At 30.1% G+C, this 18,790-nt stretch overlaps 1 protein-coding gene across 1 annotated transcript in view; it reads left to right on the forward strand.

The window, feature by feature from the left end:
- LOC137928523 (UDP-glucosyltransferase 2-like) overlaps positions 1 to 18,790 on the forward strand; it is a 64,729-nt gene that overhangs the window by 17,328 nt on the left and 28,611 nt on the right. The gene's annotated exons all lie outside the window — the stretch shown is intronic.

Consider the following 18,790-nt stretch of genomic DNA (forward strand, 5'->3'; position numbering starts at 1 on the left):
CAAAACCTTATGTATCTAGTAATCAATCGCGCTATATGACCTGCCACTGCCACTTCGATGGGCTGTCTGTCACTTTGTTTCATAGATCGCATTACTTGATATCGTAGATAAATCCCGTGCTGTTTGGTTTGATTGTTTAGCAACTGTGTGCCTGCCAATAAGACGTGAAGTGAGAGACCAAGATTCATTACCGCAAGTCATCAATGGTTGGAGAGACCTTCGTCTTTATATTGTATAGTACATGAATTGGTATTTAAAATCGTCCATGTCAAATTAAAATATTGTATACATTTTTCAATGACCTTAACAAGTTCATTTGTACTTGTAGGTGGACGAACTCCGTTGCGCTTATTTTACTTATTAAATCTATTAGTTGACCTTGACTTTAAAGTCCGGTGGCGTATTGATACTTCCGTTAAGCTGTTATTGCTCATTAAGCACCACTAACAATTGTTTCTTTACAATGGATACTTACTTGCCCTTATACGATTTAGATAATGGCTACAATCGCAATGAAATGGGATAAGGAAGAACATAAGATATTGAAGGTCATGGTGGCAAATAATTGCGTCTCTTAATTATTTTATTTTGCGCCTTATTTCGATTTGAATATTTCAAAAGGTTGGTAAAATTCCGTTGGTTATTCAAATACACTGTCATTAATAAAGCTCTCAACGCTTTAAATTTTAAAGACTTACAATGAAAAACACGATAAAACGAACAAGAAAAATATACAATCGAAGGCGTAGATAAGACTTAGCAATATAATAAATGTATACAACTTTTTCCGATATCTTATAGGTTGTAGGTATTCATTTGTTTAAGTAAAGGGAAAGTGAAATTTTCTTTATCGGACCTGTGCTATGATGATGTAATATACATTTCGTTAGTTAAGTTTATTATCTAATATAATAAACGTACCGGAAATTTAATTTTAATAAAGTTAAAATTGTGAGTTAGGGATAATTTCATAATATGATTAAAGTAACGCAGGCTATGAAATTTTAGTGTAGTATTATTAAATAATTAAGGCCCTTTTGTTGTTTTAAAACTGAAGTTATATTGTATCTCGACCATCGGGTGAAGTATAGTACGCGAAAATAAAATTTGTGTCAAATTTGCATCCTTGACATTTAAGGTTAGGTCAAGTTTTGCCGCCATTTTGGCAATTTCATTCGCGCCAAAATGCAAGTACATTGTACAACTATAATGACATTTTATAGTATGTTTTTATTTCACGCTTATATTATTGAATCGAATCGTTGCAGATTAATTACTATATTTATTAATAACGTAATAAAATAGTTAATTAAAATAAATTAGGAGGCTAATTCATAAAAAAAACACGGCTATAAAATTAAACAGAATAAAAATAATTAAAAATGCGCGTTCACTGCTCATCACGTTACTGTTGCAATTTAAATGTTTATACGTAATTTAAACAGTATAACTAATTTTTCACGGTGGTTTGGTTTGATGTTTGCACAATTAAGTGATCAAATATTATATAATCGATGTACTTAGTTCTATTATGTTAATTGCCACTTTAATGTTTGTTTTGTTACGTTATTTTTAAACATAACTATTAGAATTTTGTAATGATCTTTATATTAATAATTTTCTATATTATTGTAACACTTTTATTAAGATATACCCAATAGATAGAAAGTAACATCTTTAATCAGTTTATCCGGAGGATCAATCGCTCTATATATAAAACTTATGTATGAATATTTTTAATTTACACAATGAAAAAAGCGTTTCCTCTATGATTTCAAAAAGGTGTACAACATTTTACGTCTAAATTCTTAAATACTAAACATCTTTGCTCTTCTATTTATCGGTCAAATGATGGTACGTTTAGTACCCCTAGTGATTGTAATGACTTTTCTATATTGCAATAGTGTTTCATTATAAAAGAAACGAATATGTTTACTAAAATGAATCGCTCAAAAATTGGTAAGTTTAAAACTCGAGAACGCCTCTACAATTCGGCTAGTCTTTTTTCTAATATTTATTTACAACACGAAGAAGGTTTTTCATGTCAAGAAATTCAAAATAAAGATAATCAAATAAGTTAGTTAATATCAATAATATTTTTCTGTGAATAACACAGAGTAAATTGATATTAAAACAATATTCGCTAGCTATATTTCGTCGTCAATAAAAGTTAGAAAAAAAAGTTAAAATATAATGAAATAAAAAAACTAGTGTATCATAAAGTGTAATCAAAATATTAACATTTTATTACTAAAGTTTTGAAGAGTACGAAATAGAAAACTTTTTGTAAAAGTCATTTATTATGAAGACTGGGCCTCATTGAGTCGCTCATGACGGGCTTCGTTGACAAGCTCACATTCGCACAACAAGCCATGGATAGGGATGTGCTTGGGATTTCTATACGAGATCTAATCAGGAAAAAGATCTGTAAACGAACGAAAATAACCCAGCGGATTGGCAAATTGAACTATCTGTGGACAGGACACCACTTCTGCTGGGTCCTTTAGCTTCTGGAGTCGAGACGACAATGGTAAACAGTGCTGGATCTCCATACCCAAGATGTACCTAGATGCTACATGCATGCTTAGTATTGGTTATCTTGGAAATCTATGGGGTGTCCGATGTTCAGCAGTGAACGTTCCACGGCTGAAATGATGATGATGATGATGATCATAAAGATTTAAATACATATCGTTTAAAGTGATCACTCTAAAATACGTTTTATTATTTAGGTTTTTTATTTTACTGCAACATTTCAATATGTTTTGACGGGTCGCAGTACGAAATTTTTACAGTAACTTCTTAGACTATATTTCGGCGCAATAAATATTATATGAAACATTAGAGTGTTTTTTCATGCCTTTAATTTGATAGATTAGTTTTTTTTATTAAATATAGCGCCGAGATGGTAACGGTATTCGCCTAATTGATTCGTCTTATATATCCGAAGGCTTATACAATCTGATGTAACGTAGTTTTATATGAAATGAGATTAATAAAAAACAGACAATAAAGTACTATTGATATTATTTAAGTTTAAAATAATTTATTGGTGTGATACTCGCGTTTTGATATGGAATGCGTCATTCGTTCGTGATTATATGAAACTTAAACGGCGTTCATCCTTAACACAATGGGGATTCGAATGCGTGACCTCGGTTTTAATATTCAGTAAGTAATCAACGCTTTCACTAACTTTCCAATTCTTAAATTACACTTTTGTAATTAACGTTTATATTTATCGCAAATTTAAATTATATTTTTTTTATCTAAAATCTAGAAAAACGAAATTAGTTGTCATTATTTATTTTTAATCAACACAATAAGTTGTGTTATATCACTGTACGTAATATTACTGTCGTATTATTTATAGATCGCACGATAACTGGATCGCATTATGCAATAATTGCCGATATTTACTTCGATCTTCAACTCTATCTCCATAAAGCTAGATTGTATTTTGTATAAATGAAATAGGATGTCCGCAAACTATATTATGGCAATGTAAAGTATACTTTACGTTTAGATATTAGAGTTCGATTTAGCTTAAAATGATTGGCAAAGTTAAGCAATGGGCGAAAGTGCTTGAGCTGGAGCGCTTCACATTTTACTCTCACTATTAATGACGGTCATGGTCTTATTTTTTTTTATCAAATATATCCGGCTACAAAAAAACTAAAGAAAAATTCTATTAAGTTCTTTTGTTTCCCTCTTTTGCCCGTTTTTTCTCCTTTCTTTACTCACAATTGAATTTCCCATGTGCTTTGTTTTTAGACCATACATTTCATGTATTATTGCTTGGTAAAAAGTCATGTATAATTTGTTTTCACATTCCTTTTTTTAAATTTCTCTAAGACTTTTGTACTATGCCTATAAAGGCGTAATAGAGACAATATATAAGTATACATTAATAAGCGAAATAATATTAGAAAGAAATGAAATGAGTAAATACGTATTAAACGTTTTACATTTTCAATTAAAATTTCATCACCAAAAAGAAATTACAACGTTTCCTACATAAATAATTATAATAAAGCACTTAATTTAAATTACACAGGAATAACGTAATATAGGAGTAATTGAGCAATTCATTAAAAATATAATGGAAAGTATAAAAAGAGATTAAAATGTTTGTGTAATTCTTGGAACAGAAGTATAATGTTGCGGTATACCGAGTATAATGAACGGTGTGCTATCGTAAAGAAATTTAATCTTAATTAAAAATAATTTTGGAGATATTTTCTAGCAACTAGAGGAGATAAGTTAAAGGAGAGACATAAATAAGAACTAATTGAATAATGAATTTCTAGTTTGAATTCAAAATTTTTGTTTCGGGTAAGCTATTTTTTGCACTTTTGTACATCAATGATAGGCCAAATAGGTTAAGATTGGAAAGATCTACTAAAAAATGAAAATGCTAATATTATATTTATTTTCTTCCTTCACGTATTTTGATATTTATAAAATTTTTAAAAGTATACATATACATAATGATACAGAAAACAATTTGGCGGGCTGCCCAAATTTTGTGCCTTACAATGATGTGTCAAATTAAAAAAAAATTATTTTATACTAAGCCGTATGACGTTTGAAATAAAATCTTTTTTTAGAAATAAATACTTTTTGACTTATCTATTTTTTATGTTTCCTAGTAATTTAAATCAATTGTAAAGATAATAAATAATAGCTGTATATGCTTATTATAATTTAGTCTTTATCGGTATCTGTGACATGTACCAGTTGTTTGTCTAAATAATAATTATATTATCTGTGTCAAAACGGTGAGTAAGCGGAATTTTACTGCTATATTTATTTATTATATAATGTACCATATTGCTTGTGGAGTGGACATTACGTTTGTTACTTAATCTCTGGATCATTCTTAGGTTCCGTTCTAGTTGTCTATATTATATAACACTCGCCGGAGCAACATATAACGTATCCGATAGTGGAGAATGCGTAAGATTACGATGCGAATGTAGTAGTAATAATGTTTCTGTTACGTAATGTGTAAACTTTAAGATAAACATGCAAATTAATTCATAAACGAAATAGCGCTTTTATATTTTACGTATGTTTTCACAACGCGAAAATATAACATAATTTGCTCTTTTGCAATACATCTTTTCCTTCTAATTTCGAATTGCAAATAGTTTTGATAACATTATTTAAAATATTTGTCGTGCCATTAACACCAGTTAAATTTGAACTTTTAGGTTAGAACCCACGTGGTCTATAGAAATCTAAGGGTGATACCAAACTGTGTATTTCTCAACGTTACACCTCATTGTAACTTCAATACAATAAAATAAATAAAAATAGTTGTAATAGAATAAATAGTTGAGCTGTGGCCGTCCAGCGGTTGAGGACTGAGACGATAGTAGGCAGCGGGTTCAATTCCCGGGATGAAGTGTTACGTAATTCACACTTTATGCATTTATTATATAGGATTGACTTTGCTAAGAAACTAGTTTACAGAGGATAGGGAACAGAGTCCTCAGCGTACCATAACTTCACACTGTTATCGCCAACCCGCCTGCCAAGCGTGGCGATTATGATATATCTTCTTATAGAATCGATAGATAGATCTTTGGGGGAGCCCTTTGCCCTGCAGTCGGCGTCTACGACGACGAAATTATGTAAGATTAACAAAAATAAATAAATATTGTTTAAAGACTGTAAATAAAAAACACCAAGGTAGAACTCTGTGTAAAGTAATGTAAACTTTGGTATATATCCTACCGATAAACTATTTTGACATTATTAGTATCTGTCATTGTTGAAAATATCTTTTGTAATGAAAATAAATGCATGCCTATTACCTTGGTATATTGTATCTTAAGAATTTAATTCAATGATAGCAGTTTAATGGAAAAGATAAGAAGAGAAATTATTATAGATTGTTTCACTTCAAAACTAATTAAAAATGTTGTCTATTAACGATTAAACATAATTAGATACATACTTGCTTTAAGTTACTGGTTAAGAAAGTATGGAGTCGGCTTCTAAAAGTTATTAGTGAAAAATTAATCAAATGAATTTTTTACGTTTCTACTCGCGCGTAAGCAGGTATAACAATCCGTCTCTCTCACCCATTCCGGAATTTTCTTCACTGCAAAAGGGCTTTCCGTGATATGATAACTTTTCAAAATTTTATGTACAATATTTTATCTCTATACAATAAAATATTCAATTTTTAGTAATAGACACTGTTAAATTGAATTGATGTCGGTCAGTGGCCGGAGTGAGTGTATTACATAAACCTTTATTTAATAACAGGTGTTACTGATAACAGCAATTTAAAAAGTAATTCTTTGAATATTAGAATTAAAATAGAACTCTATGAAAGCTACATATAATTTATTTACGTAATAACTAAATAAACTAAGAGTTTAAACAGCTATATAACATTGAGATGAATTTAATTTATTTGAAAACTATATTTTCAGTATTTATTCGAGAAATAATCTTTAGATGTTTTAATACCTACATACATATTATATAAATTAAAATAAGGAAAACAAGGAAATGTTTCATAAATGCTATACTCGTAATAATGATAGGCTACATGCTTAGCTCAAAAAGGGCCAATTAAAAAGAATATTCGTCCTTCCGACAACAGGATATGAGAAAATCAGACGTTTTCTCTAATATATAGGTGAATTATCTTGTCTACCTGATTTGGAGCTTTGATTGAAATATTGATAAATATAATTTTTTGTATTAATTACTCGTAGTATTAATTTCGACTTTCGATCGTATTTCGTCATCATCATTATATCACACGAAACACGCCCACTACAAGGAACAAGCTTCCTCTGAAGATAGCCAAGATGATCAGTGTTGCGCTGCTCGCATCTAGCGGTCTTAAATATGCCGTGGGTCCACCTGATAGAGGACGTATTTCGGATTGGTCCAATTGATTTAAAATGGTCCAAATTAAAAAAGTTCATAGAAAGTATCGAAAATAAACCGACTTAAAATAAAATAACCATACACCTATTCCCCGATTTACACGGAAGATAAGTTCCTGAGAAAAACATGATTATCGAAAATTAAATTTTCAAGTCAAAACCGTGTAAATCGAATAGCTTGCAGAAAAAACATAATTTTGCTATTTAACACTTGTGATTTTTTTTCAATATTTTTAGGTGTACACCGAAATAAAAATAAAATGCATCGACAAGGTAAAATATTTAATATAATACGGAAACATTATTTTTTTATTTATAATAATCTGAATTATGTACTCACTTGTAATTTACGAATATGGAAAATTAAAACTTTCTGAAACTGTGAAACTTTCACTCAAATACAATTTTCCGTAGATAAAACTTTAATTTTATGCAAAGAAATAAAGGCACAGTGCGCAGCAAGTCAACAAAAAATCTCTTCGGAAAACCGTGTAAAAGCGAAAATGTGTAAACTAAAAATCATAAAATTACATACAAAAAATTTTAATAAAAATATATACACACACACACTCATATATATATATATATATATATATATATATATATATATACATACATATATACATATATACACATTTAAAAATGTAAGAGATTTCCGCCCATGATGAGTCAATATTATAACGATAGCTCCAGAACCTAGCTTAGACCTTTTAAGAGCCTGACACTGCCTAGAGCATTGGCTCGACTGTTACATTAGAATTCTTAATGAATTGTAAGGTCGCTTAGTCGGACTACAGGAGATAATAACACAATTATTTTCAAGTAATACAACCTGATCTTCTCGTTTAATTATATTAAATTTTACAACCTTAAAATTTTTGGAAGATTTTATGTTTAATTAACGTTTTACATTATTTCATAAATCTTGTATTGTGTTTATTTAGGATGGCCATGATTAAAGCTAATGTTTCCATAAATATAATTATATTTGTTGAATATGTTTTAATTATATGTGTTACAATATTATTAAAAGGATATTATGGCTCGAATTTATATCTAGAACTGAGCATTGATTTTGTCGTGATAAAGGTGTAATTATATGTAATATTTGTATCGGAGTTCAATCTGACTTCGTGGATGTTGTTAATTGGTCGTTAATTAGCTGGTGAGAGTTTACTTTGAAATAGAAAAGACAGGAACCTCTGTGGTGTCTGTTTACCAACAAATATAGGTACGATAACGTGTATTTTATCTGAAGACATTGTAATTTTATAATAAATAATGGTTAATAAGTCACGTCAAACTTAAGACGGTGATCACAAAAATAGAGAGATAGGTACTAAAGCTTTAATTGAGTGAATGTATAACTCAGTTTCAGTAAAAAGCTTCATAGCTTTTGCAACAGTTTCTAAGTATCACGTATAAAGTGATCACTCTGAAATATGTTACATTAATTATATTTTTTTGTAATGCAATAGACCAATAAGTTTTGGCAATACAAGATCTGTAGAAGTAGTAATAGTAAACAAAAATTAATTATGAAATGTTGTAATCCAAGTTTTGAAAAAGTTTTTTTCCCATTATATTTATCATTAGGTTATTTCTTATTTCGGAAACTAATAATTATTGGGTAAGGTGTATCATACATTAACTGATATCATAAGAGCAATAAATATATACATATATCATCTCTTTACAGATTTACTTTTATAAGCGATCATCCTGTATTGTTGTGCAAGATTTTATGCAATTATTTGTAACATTATACTATTATGAGCTGCTTCTGTTACTAACTATTATCAATCAGAATTTTAACGATTTTTTTTTAAATATTTTATTATAAGACAACAAAATTTTCTGATGAGGAAAATCTGTGAAAATTAAAATAAACAATCGTATATAAATGTCACATTATAGAATTGTTAGCCTTATTTTTGTTATAAGGTCTCATTGTAGCTAATTGTAGCTAAGCTTTTATTGTAGAGAAGTATGAATTACACTTTTTGATATAGCAATCACGTATACATTATAAGTAGGGGTACGGAAATTTCGTATTTACGAAATAGATGCGAATAAATGCGAAAATTACTCATAAATGCGAATAAATGCGAAATGTATGGTATTTTTCTTTTTTCCAAGGTCTTCCTCAAAATGAGCTAATTGATGAATATGCACACTGTCATAGGCTAATTATTCGGTCCATTAATATAAATAAAAACCCCAATGAGCAGGACATATTGTTGGCCGTCAAATGCAACTTTTCGTTTTTTTGCTGAAGCAGCATTACATAGTGCAATTAACAGCGTGGACGCTTAACGCTTCTTCTGCATTTAAAATCTCGTCGTACAGACCAAAAAACGACGTTTAAAAAGTCGAATCTTTATTTTTTACAATGTTATTTTTTAATTAATTTAAACTGTTTGATGTTAAGACTTGTGCTTTAAAATTTTGTTAAATTTTACTTTCATATTTAGCAATAAAATTACTAAACAAAGATTTTTGTTTAATAAATGCCTAATTTACGCAAATTTTATAATTTTAAAGTATAAATGCGAAATTTATGCGAAATTTGCAAATTTTGAAAAATATAAATGCGAAATTGGTGATTTTTTTTGCGAAAATTCCGTACCTCTAATTATAAGACAAATTAGATATTACGCAACTCTATGTTTTGCAGTAGTTTAAATGTTGTTAATCTGAGATTGGCCTGTTATTAAGGAATTTTTAATAAGTTATGAACAGAGATTGTCGTTAGCAGTGATTTAGATGTAGATGAATGAGTGGGTCATTCACTTTGAACAAGGTGCGACTACAGTCAGAGATGGGGAGAAGGTTAGACCCTGGCTGGTTGCCGAAGATCATCCCCGGTGAAAGACTTAGTTCGCCACTTCTCACTTTCATAGAGTAGGTAATGAAGGATATTCTGGCTAGGAACGGTTACACAAGGTTTTCTGGCGGAAATACGGCGCCGTCAGCCGGATGGCTAGGCGCCGCAGATTAAGTTTGTATAATATAAATATGAAAGTTAAAAATAGTTTGAAAAAAATGGAAAAAAGAAGTAGATAATATAGGAAATGCATTTAATTTTATATAAAATAGAACTTAAGTAAATAAATTAGGTATAAATAGCTGATGCTAAATGGAATTTATTAGACTAATATATGGCACATATGAATAAATATGACAATAAATTCAAGATTTATATAAAATAATGATTATATATAGAGTAAAGTAAAATTGATATAATAATTAGGAAACTTATCAAGGAAAAAATTCTAAATAAGGTAGTATAAGGCTAAGGTTTATGCCGTTTCAGGGAAGAGGTGTAATGCGACGAAAATAATAAATAAAAAACAAATCAAGCACGTGTCGCACCAACTACATGAAACGTTAAAGATACTCATAAATCTCTATAGTGTACAAAAGTCAAAAAGCCCCTGCACGTTCATTGCTATATATACTCTTAATATAATATAAAATATTACATAATAAATGTCTACATTAATACGTGATTATATAGTACAAGAGGTGTGAATCACAGAAAAAAAACAAAGGTATATATGTGGATTCCGTGTCTTACAAAAAATTCCGAGCACTTGAAGTTATTAAATTGACGTGTGATTGCTATTATTGTTATTCACACTCTCATACACAAACACGGGCACTAATAATAATAAAAACGGTATAATTACATTGTAAGATTCAAAATATATAAATGACAATTTGTATATTTATTAAATATGACGATATGATATTTAATTTTCAAATTTTTTATAAAATATAATATATTTGCTGGTATATATTACGTGGCATTGAAATCTGAACTCTCCTAACAAAGGCACCTATGTATAAAAGGGGCTTCCAGCAACTAGCTTGTAAACAAATTTTTCAAAGAATTAATAAATTATATTAATATTGCTTACGAAAAGTTTCTCAAGGAAATCACCAAAAATATTTAAAATATCAAGATTATATATTGAGATTAAGGTTATATTTACTACTAATATGATAAAATCTTTAGAACCTAACAGGAATATCATAACCTTATTATCAAGGAATAAGAAAATCTATTGAGTAAACAGTTACAAACATCGAATGTATTTTCATTTTATTATATACATAAATGACTCAATAAAAATACCAAATGATTATTAGACTGACCCTTGAAATCCTTTTAAAAAGGAAACGAAATGATCATTTGCAAAATTTCGCGAATCCTCTTAAGAAAAATTTTGCGTATTGAGTTACGAAAGATCAATGCCCTTTGAGGAAATTGGAAAATAATTCATAAACAAAAGCATAAAAAATATTTTCCTCATTCGAATTATCTTCTTTATATTATTTTTAAACAAATACGGATATTAAACTTTAATGGACATCGTTATATTATCGTCTTAGACATATGAAGACATTAATGAAGGTCGTGTCTGTCTTGAAACGCTTTGACAGAATCGATTACAAGCTCTCCATACCACTGAATCTTCTGCTTTCCTCAGGATAATGGAGTGTCTAGTAATTGATTTAACTTAGTCATACCAGCGAGTTGGTAATAAGTCGAAAACTTTGAATTTGTTCATCTGCTTTTGGTAGACGAGGCGTGGGCTGATCCCCCAACAGGTGGACAGCCGACCTATTAAAAATCGTGGGAAGTCGTCGGATGCACGCAGCCCAACACCAATTATCGTGTTGATCTATGGGGAAGGCTTGTGTCTTGCAGCAAGCCTCTGTCGGTTGACATAATGATAATATGAATTAATGTATTAGATATTTAATAGTCCGTTAATTTAAACATTATTTTTTTTATATCTTCCTTTCTCACTTCATCATCCTATCGTTGTACTTGTGGTCTTCCCTTGATCTTTTCTGGTCTGTTGGTCTTCATTCTGCTAGACAATTGCATTAGAAATCTTATTTTCTGACAATATAACTGGCATGTAATATATTTATGTAATGATACGAACCAAATCTCCTGGGGGAACCTTAGTTAACAAATAAGAGGTTAGGGCTAAAGATACTTCAGTGTAATGATCTGAACCGAATTGCTGGGGGAACCGCCGACCTTAGTTAACAAATAAGAGGTTGGATCTAAAGATACTTCAGCGCTCTGCTGCCTACAAAACGCGGAATCAACATAAAATCATATTCCTCAGCCTTAAAATTGTCGCGATGTACGATATATTCACTGGTGGTAGACAATATATTTACTGTAGGTAGATAGTATATTAGCAGGTGTTAGTCATTATATTTACTGGTGATTGTCAATATATTCAGAGGTGGTAGATAACATATTCACTGACTGGTATATAATATATCCACAGGTGTTAGAAAGTACATTCATTATTATTAGACAATATTTTCACTGGTGGTATATAATATATAGGCAAGTGTTAGGTAATATATACACTATTGGAAGATAACATATTCGCAGTTGGTAGACAATCTATTCACTGGCGGTAGACAATATATTCACCGGTGGTAGACAATATATTCACTGGTGGCAGAAAGTATATTCGCAGGTGGTAGACAATCTATTCACTGGTGGTTGCCAACATATTCAGAAGTGTTAGACAATATCGCTAGTCATAGAAAATATATTTATTTTTATAGCGCCTATGCGATAACGAATTTAAAAACACTTTATCGCATAAAACACTTTTGATATCGCTTTATGGAAATCGTTTCTCCCATTTCGATTGTATATACAACAAACATACTAATATATTATACATGCTAATAGAGATCTTATAAAAAAAAAGAAACATTGTTTCATTTAAACTTCTTACTCTCTCAGCCCTGTCGGTTGTCCGCATGCCTCATAGAGCCCATGCGAATAATTACTTACTTTCACTGCGCACGATGGCCGTTCTTGTTTTAACATGGTCACCTTTTTAACGCCAACAATGCACTGTAAGACAAAGACATGTGATTAATTGAGCTATACAATCAGATTTTTTGTGGAGATCATCTGTGTTATAGAGCAAATCATAATTATTATTTCAGTCATATGACGTCCACAACTGGACATAGGTCTTCGCCATAGATTTCTATATTGGAAGTTGTTTTCAGCGGCTTCCGATGACTTTAACAAGATCGTTTGTTCACTATTCCGCGCTTAAATGTCTTCACTACAGAACCTTACGGCCTTAGATCCTATAAGAATATGAAATTTATTAACAGCGTCAATCTTGAAGACATTCAAATTTAAATTATTTTTTTTCGCTATTTTTTATTAACGTTATAAACGTCTCTTTAAGTTTTATTGTACACATTTATGAATTTAAAACTATAAATTATAATTTATTTATTTCTAGTAGGTCATTGTCATGTGTACTAGTTATAAACTATGTTATAGTCGGCAGCGAATATCTCCTTGTATAACGAAATATAGGTATAAGATACATGTGTACACATATACATATAGCTACTAAGTTATTTGTTTATGTAGTAATTTTACATAAACGTAAACAAATAATTCAAATTTAAGTTAAAAATTGTAGTTATTATTTATTTACGTTTTAATGTGTGAAATTTGCGTGTGTATTATGTGTGAATAATTCGCAATTTGAATTTGAATTTGTCATTATAATTTTTCTCTACCAGTAAATCAAGAAATTTTTATCAAAAATATTTCTTATAAATATTTAAATGCCGTAATGTTTAATGAATTATAAATGTTATCTTAACCTGTGGATTATCTGCTTTATTTTATTTAGAATATATTTCATTATTAAATATAGTAATAAAGAATATTTATTAACGCCTTGTTATTAATTAGTTTTAATTAATGGAGATAGGTCATAGATACATTATAATACTGGTATTTATAATAAGCCTCTGCAGTTTTAAAAAGAACTTAAATCTGGTGATAGACTTCTAGATCATATTTATTAATTGACTGCGATTGAGCTATACATCCATAATCCTTTTAAAGACTACACCGGTTTCTGACAACCCTTGTATAATACATCTACGGGTTTAGTATATACGAAACAGTAAATAAGGAGGTAGAAAAATATATATGAGTCTATTCCAAGCAATTTCCCGGGATCACTCCATCTTGTTAGTTTACGTTGTCTCTATTTCATTCTTACTAGGTCAAAGGGTGGTGCTTGTGGCGGAACATTTACGATATTTATGAAAAGAATTCAGCTCAGATTGTTCCGTTTAAGGGAAATATTTGATTTTAATTCATGTTTATATCACGAATTGAATTTAAATTTCTAAAGTATAGTCTTTAAAAATATTTTTGTTTATATAAATTTTACGAGATCAAATTAGAAAAAATGAGATCTTTAGATATAGGAAAGTGATGGCGTAGCTCAGTGGATCGGCAAGTTGAAGTGATAGTGGATAGGTCATATAGCACACGAAACAGGTAGCCGCTGGAGTCTTAATTTTCTGGAGTGGAGATCACCAGCGTAAGACTTCGACAAGGCCACTACCAACAGGTCTCCTTGGAGGCCTATGTCTAGACTGCTAAGTTCATTGATACACCCTACGGCTGCGTTGACGATGATCTTCTTAAGATTCGTATATTAGGATTAAATTTAAATGATACACAAATTGTCAGAAAACAATTATGTTAAGTACAAAATAAACGGCTTCCTATCTTTGGAAATTAGGTAGAATGTATGTATTAATCACCAGCTACAGAAGAGCTTGGCGACTTTCAAATCTGATAATATACCATGTCTTTAAGAGAGCCCTGAAGCTTATTAAAAAGAGGCCTAGTATAGTAACCTAAAGAAAATTAAGAAAGGTTTAATCCTCTCGGGGAAACGAATCGGATTGCTAAACGGGCATTGAATGACAGTCTGTGACAAAATGACCTAAAAATTTGACGATCTATCAATCCGTGGAAATATCTAACGTTTATACAGACAGGGCAGGTCGCCCTTCTATGGATGGACCCTTAGGTTTCCACGGAAGCCTACGAGCTAAATTTATGTAACAAATCAGGGACTTCTTTGACCCTTGCTTCTACGAGAAAATATAATTTAGATACATTGTAGTCTTAAAAGTTAATACAGTAATATCTATGAGATACAGTAATACCCCGCTTTACGCGACCCCGTTATACGCGGTTTCACTATAACGCGAATTGCAAATTTCGCGCTCAAATGCCTCGATAATTACGCGAAAGAGTGCGTATAAATATAACGAGTCATCAACTTCTCACTCGACAGATGGTCAAGACACCGACCATCTGTCAAACAATTATATGGGTATTATGAAAGTATTTTACAAGAACGTAAACAAAACGTTACCCAAAAGACAATAGATGTATTTTTCCGTAAAAAACAAAGAGTATGTATTGTATAAAGTGTTCCTAGAATTAAAGTGATTGATTAAAATGATTTGTATTTTTTTGTAATAATTTTTGACTATGCTAATCATAAACCTCGTTATACGCGAATTTCAGTTAACGCGATTTTTTTTGGAACGTATCCCTCGCGTAAAGCGGGGTATTACTGTATTAGACAGGCGTTGTGCCGAATCCATAACTATGTTATAAAAATATAAATTACCCTATCGAAAGATCCTGATTTGGGTCGTACGATATTTATGTTATGTAAATAACGGAAATATTTGGAATAGAGCCAAACAATTATCTTTATTTATTTAGCAATAACATCGTACTTTTAATAAAAAATGTCTCATCAACCGTTTCAGCCATAGACATTTCTCATAAATTTCCAAAAATAAATAAATGCGGTTTACGACGAGCCGTGCTGCCATCTATTGCTCGCGCTAATGTGTTTTGCCCATCGATAATTCATATTGTCAATCCGCTGGACTATGTATGTTACTTTCGTTCGTCTTCGAATTTATTCATCTACTATTCGGATAGAGAAATCTCAAGGTCTCCTTTCCATGGCTCGATCAGCGTACGTGAGCTTGTCAATGAGGTCCTGAGTGAGAAAGCACGTTTAAACGCGATGATGATAGTAAAATTAATAAAATTCAATATATAATAATCTTGGATTATTAATTCTTTCATTTCATTCTTTTATTTTATTATTAATTCAAAATTTAGAATCCTCGATTATTGTAACACTATAAGTAGTAAGTAAAGTAAGTAAGCTACCAACAACTCGGAATGCTTATCTGTCGAGAAAAGCCAGAACATACCAGAAACAGTTGCTCTTTTAAATAAAATTAAACATTATTTTTTCATGTCGATATTTTAATATGAGTCATGTAAATGAGTTAACAAACAAGATTCCACACATTTCGATCAACTAAAAACTCTTGAACGCTGTGATATGATTTATTTAATATTTTTAATTTTAGATATCTCGTGGAACTTTATTACATATGCGTACATTCATACCCATGAATGATGTGTTAACTTTTTGAAGAAGAAATTAAGGCGTTACGAGTTTATTTTTATTTCTGGCATTTATCTTGTGTTTGTCACAATTTTTCAAAACTAATATGTTATTAAAATGTATTTTGAAGCTACTGTTAGAATATCAATTTCCCTAAAATATCTCCTAAGGGATATCTAGTTTTTAAGATATAAATACTCCGTCCAGCTCTTTTCTGTAAAGAATTAAAATGGCCGGTCTTACCCCATTATAAAATACTGTAAAAGGGAACGCTATAAAAATAACTAAAATACAAGAGTTGATCGATGGCAATTTGTCGAGAATAAAATTTTAATATGATAACAATGGAAAATAAACATAAATAAGGAAAACAATACGTGTAAATAATTCAACATAGCCTCCGGTTAACCTCAAAGGGTAATTGGAGGATATTCATCACGTTTATAGCACTATTAGATCTCATTAAACTAGCAATAGCTGGTTAAACGGCTAACGTGAGCCAGAACTGTAACACTGTTCATTCTGTTCACAACCCTTGACCCAAATAAGGGTTTATACAAAACATTTAAACTGTATCTCTGTGGATGATTGTAAGTTAAATTTATGATGACTACTTTATGTAGGTCATTCAATGATTTATTGTTTTTAATTTTGTGTAATGAAATTTATTAGTGCATTCAGGTTTGTTTAGACAGATAGATGGCTGTCCAACTGTATACATATTTATTTCACTTACAAAACAAAATAGAACAAAGCTGCACTAAAACAAAACATGAAAAAGTGAAGATTAATTATTAATTAAATAATTTTCACATTTGATTTCGGAAGACATCAATCAGCCTTGCATAGTAAATACTAAAAAGTTTTTTTTAAATACATTAATGTGTGTAACGTGTGTTTGTTTTTAACATAAAAAATGTAATAGTTTCATTGCTGTCGTCGAGGTATTGCAAAAAATAATTTACATTTCTGAAACTCAAGAAATTTTTCTGTTACACGATTTTTATAAACCATGCATACGTAAGGATCGGGGTTGTGTAAGATGAACGCAACGTGAAGGATTCGCATGACAAGTTTCGCTTTTAAAATGACAAAAGAGACATGTCTTTTGATCGCAAGTTAAGATAACAGACGGATTATATCGCGATTTCGTGTCATTGTACACACTTGTCTCCTAAAAATACTAACCTACTTGCGTATTTTTGTTTCATTGTAAGAACCTGCATTTGGGTACGATCATATTTGATTTTTTCAAAATGTTTTAGGTAAAAAACCGTGTATTATAAAAATAAATAAATATAAAATACATATAAAAATATAAAAAAATGTTATAAAAAAATAAAATATAGAAAGCATAGTCAATAACATATTTGCAATTGAATTGATTCTCGTCAATATAGGTTGTTATTCTAGTGCACAAATTGTAATAAATAAATATTAATAAATAAATCTATGGATTTTTACGGATAAAGACTAATATTTTATTGTTTTGTAGGCACAAAAAAATTGCACAGATATTTACAAAATAGGATTAGTGAAACTTTCAAGTTTGTTATAAACTTCTCGCCTTTGAGGATCGTTTCGAAGTTAGCACGTTTGACAGTCCACGCGCTGCAAATTTATATTGACGTTTCGTTCGATTACAAAAATTCACTTTCATTAGTTCAGTAGCTTATTACTTTAAATCTAATAAAGTGATCACTCGAAAATGTTATATAACCTTTTGATATTATATAACCTTTTGAAAATATTTTAAAAAGTAGCTTTTTGTATTAAGAACAATATGCTCTTCTGATAAGGCATTTAGTTGTAGATGATATATCTGAACGAATATTTGTTTTGTTTGGTTCCTATTGCTTGTATTCCTATTGCTTGTACTTAGTAGTAGAGAGAGTAAGAGAGTAGAGAGTAGAGAAATTTGCGTTAAAGTTCTTTTATGAGTGTATTTAAATAATAATTCTTAATAAAAAAAAAAAAACTTTTGTTATATCGAATAAAATTTCCGATTAGTTTGTGTTGTACTGTTGTATATGATCAGATATTTGTGTTGTCTAACAGAAGTTGTGATAGCTGCTTCGCTAGTTCTAAAACAAATTGTGGTCGCCAGAATTTATATGAAATATTATTGCACTAAAATTGTTTGTAAATTAAAATACAATAATATCTGATACATCGGTAATCAATATTGCGATAAAATGACCTTTTAGCTTAGCGTTGAAGAAAACCTAAGAAGTTTAAGAATATAAGGCGTCAACATGAGATAAATTGGTTAAAACGAGCCCAGACAGACGTGAATTTACGATAGAAACAGGATATTTTCGACCTTGTCGCGATTTCGTATTCCAAAGCCTTTTGAAGTGTTAATTGAAATAGGATACAATTTTAACACTTCACTAATTATGTTATTGGTTTGATAAAATTCACAATTTTACGCAGACAAGTTAACAATCTTATAATATAAGTATAATTGAGAGTATTGTTATTTCAAAATTTTTTAATGATTAGAGGGTTTAAGAATAAAATAAAAACCTCGGATCGACTTAC

The sequence above is a fragment of the Battus philenor genome, unplaced genomic scaffold (assembly GCF_028537555.1).
Source record: "Battus philenor isolate CCGP_79_NKW_IND1 unplaced genomic scaffold, ilBatPhil1.0.hap1 SCAF_11, whole genome shotgun sequence".
NCBI lineage: Eukaryota > Metazoa > Arthropoda > Insecta > Lepidoptera > Papilionidae > Battus > Battus philenor.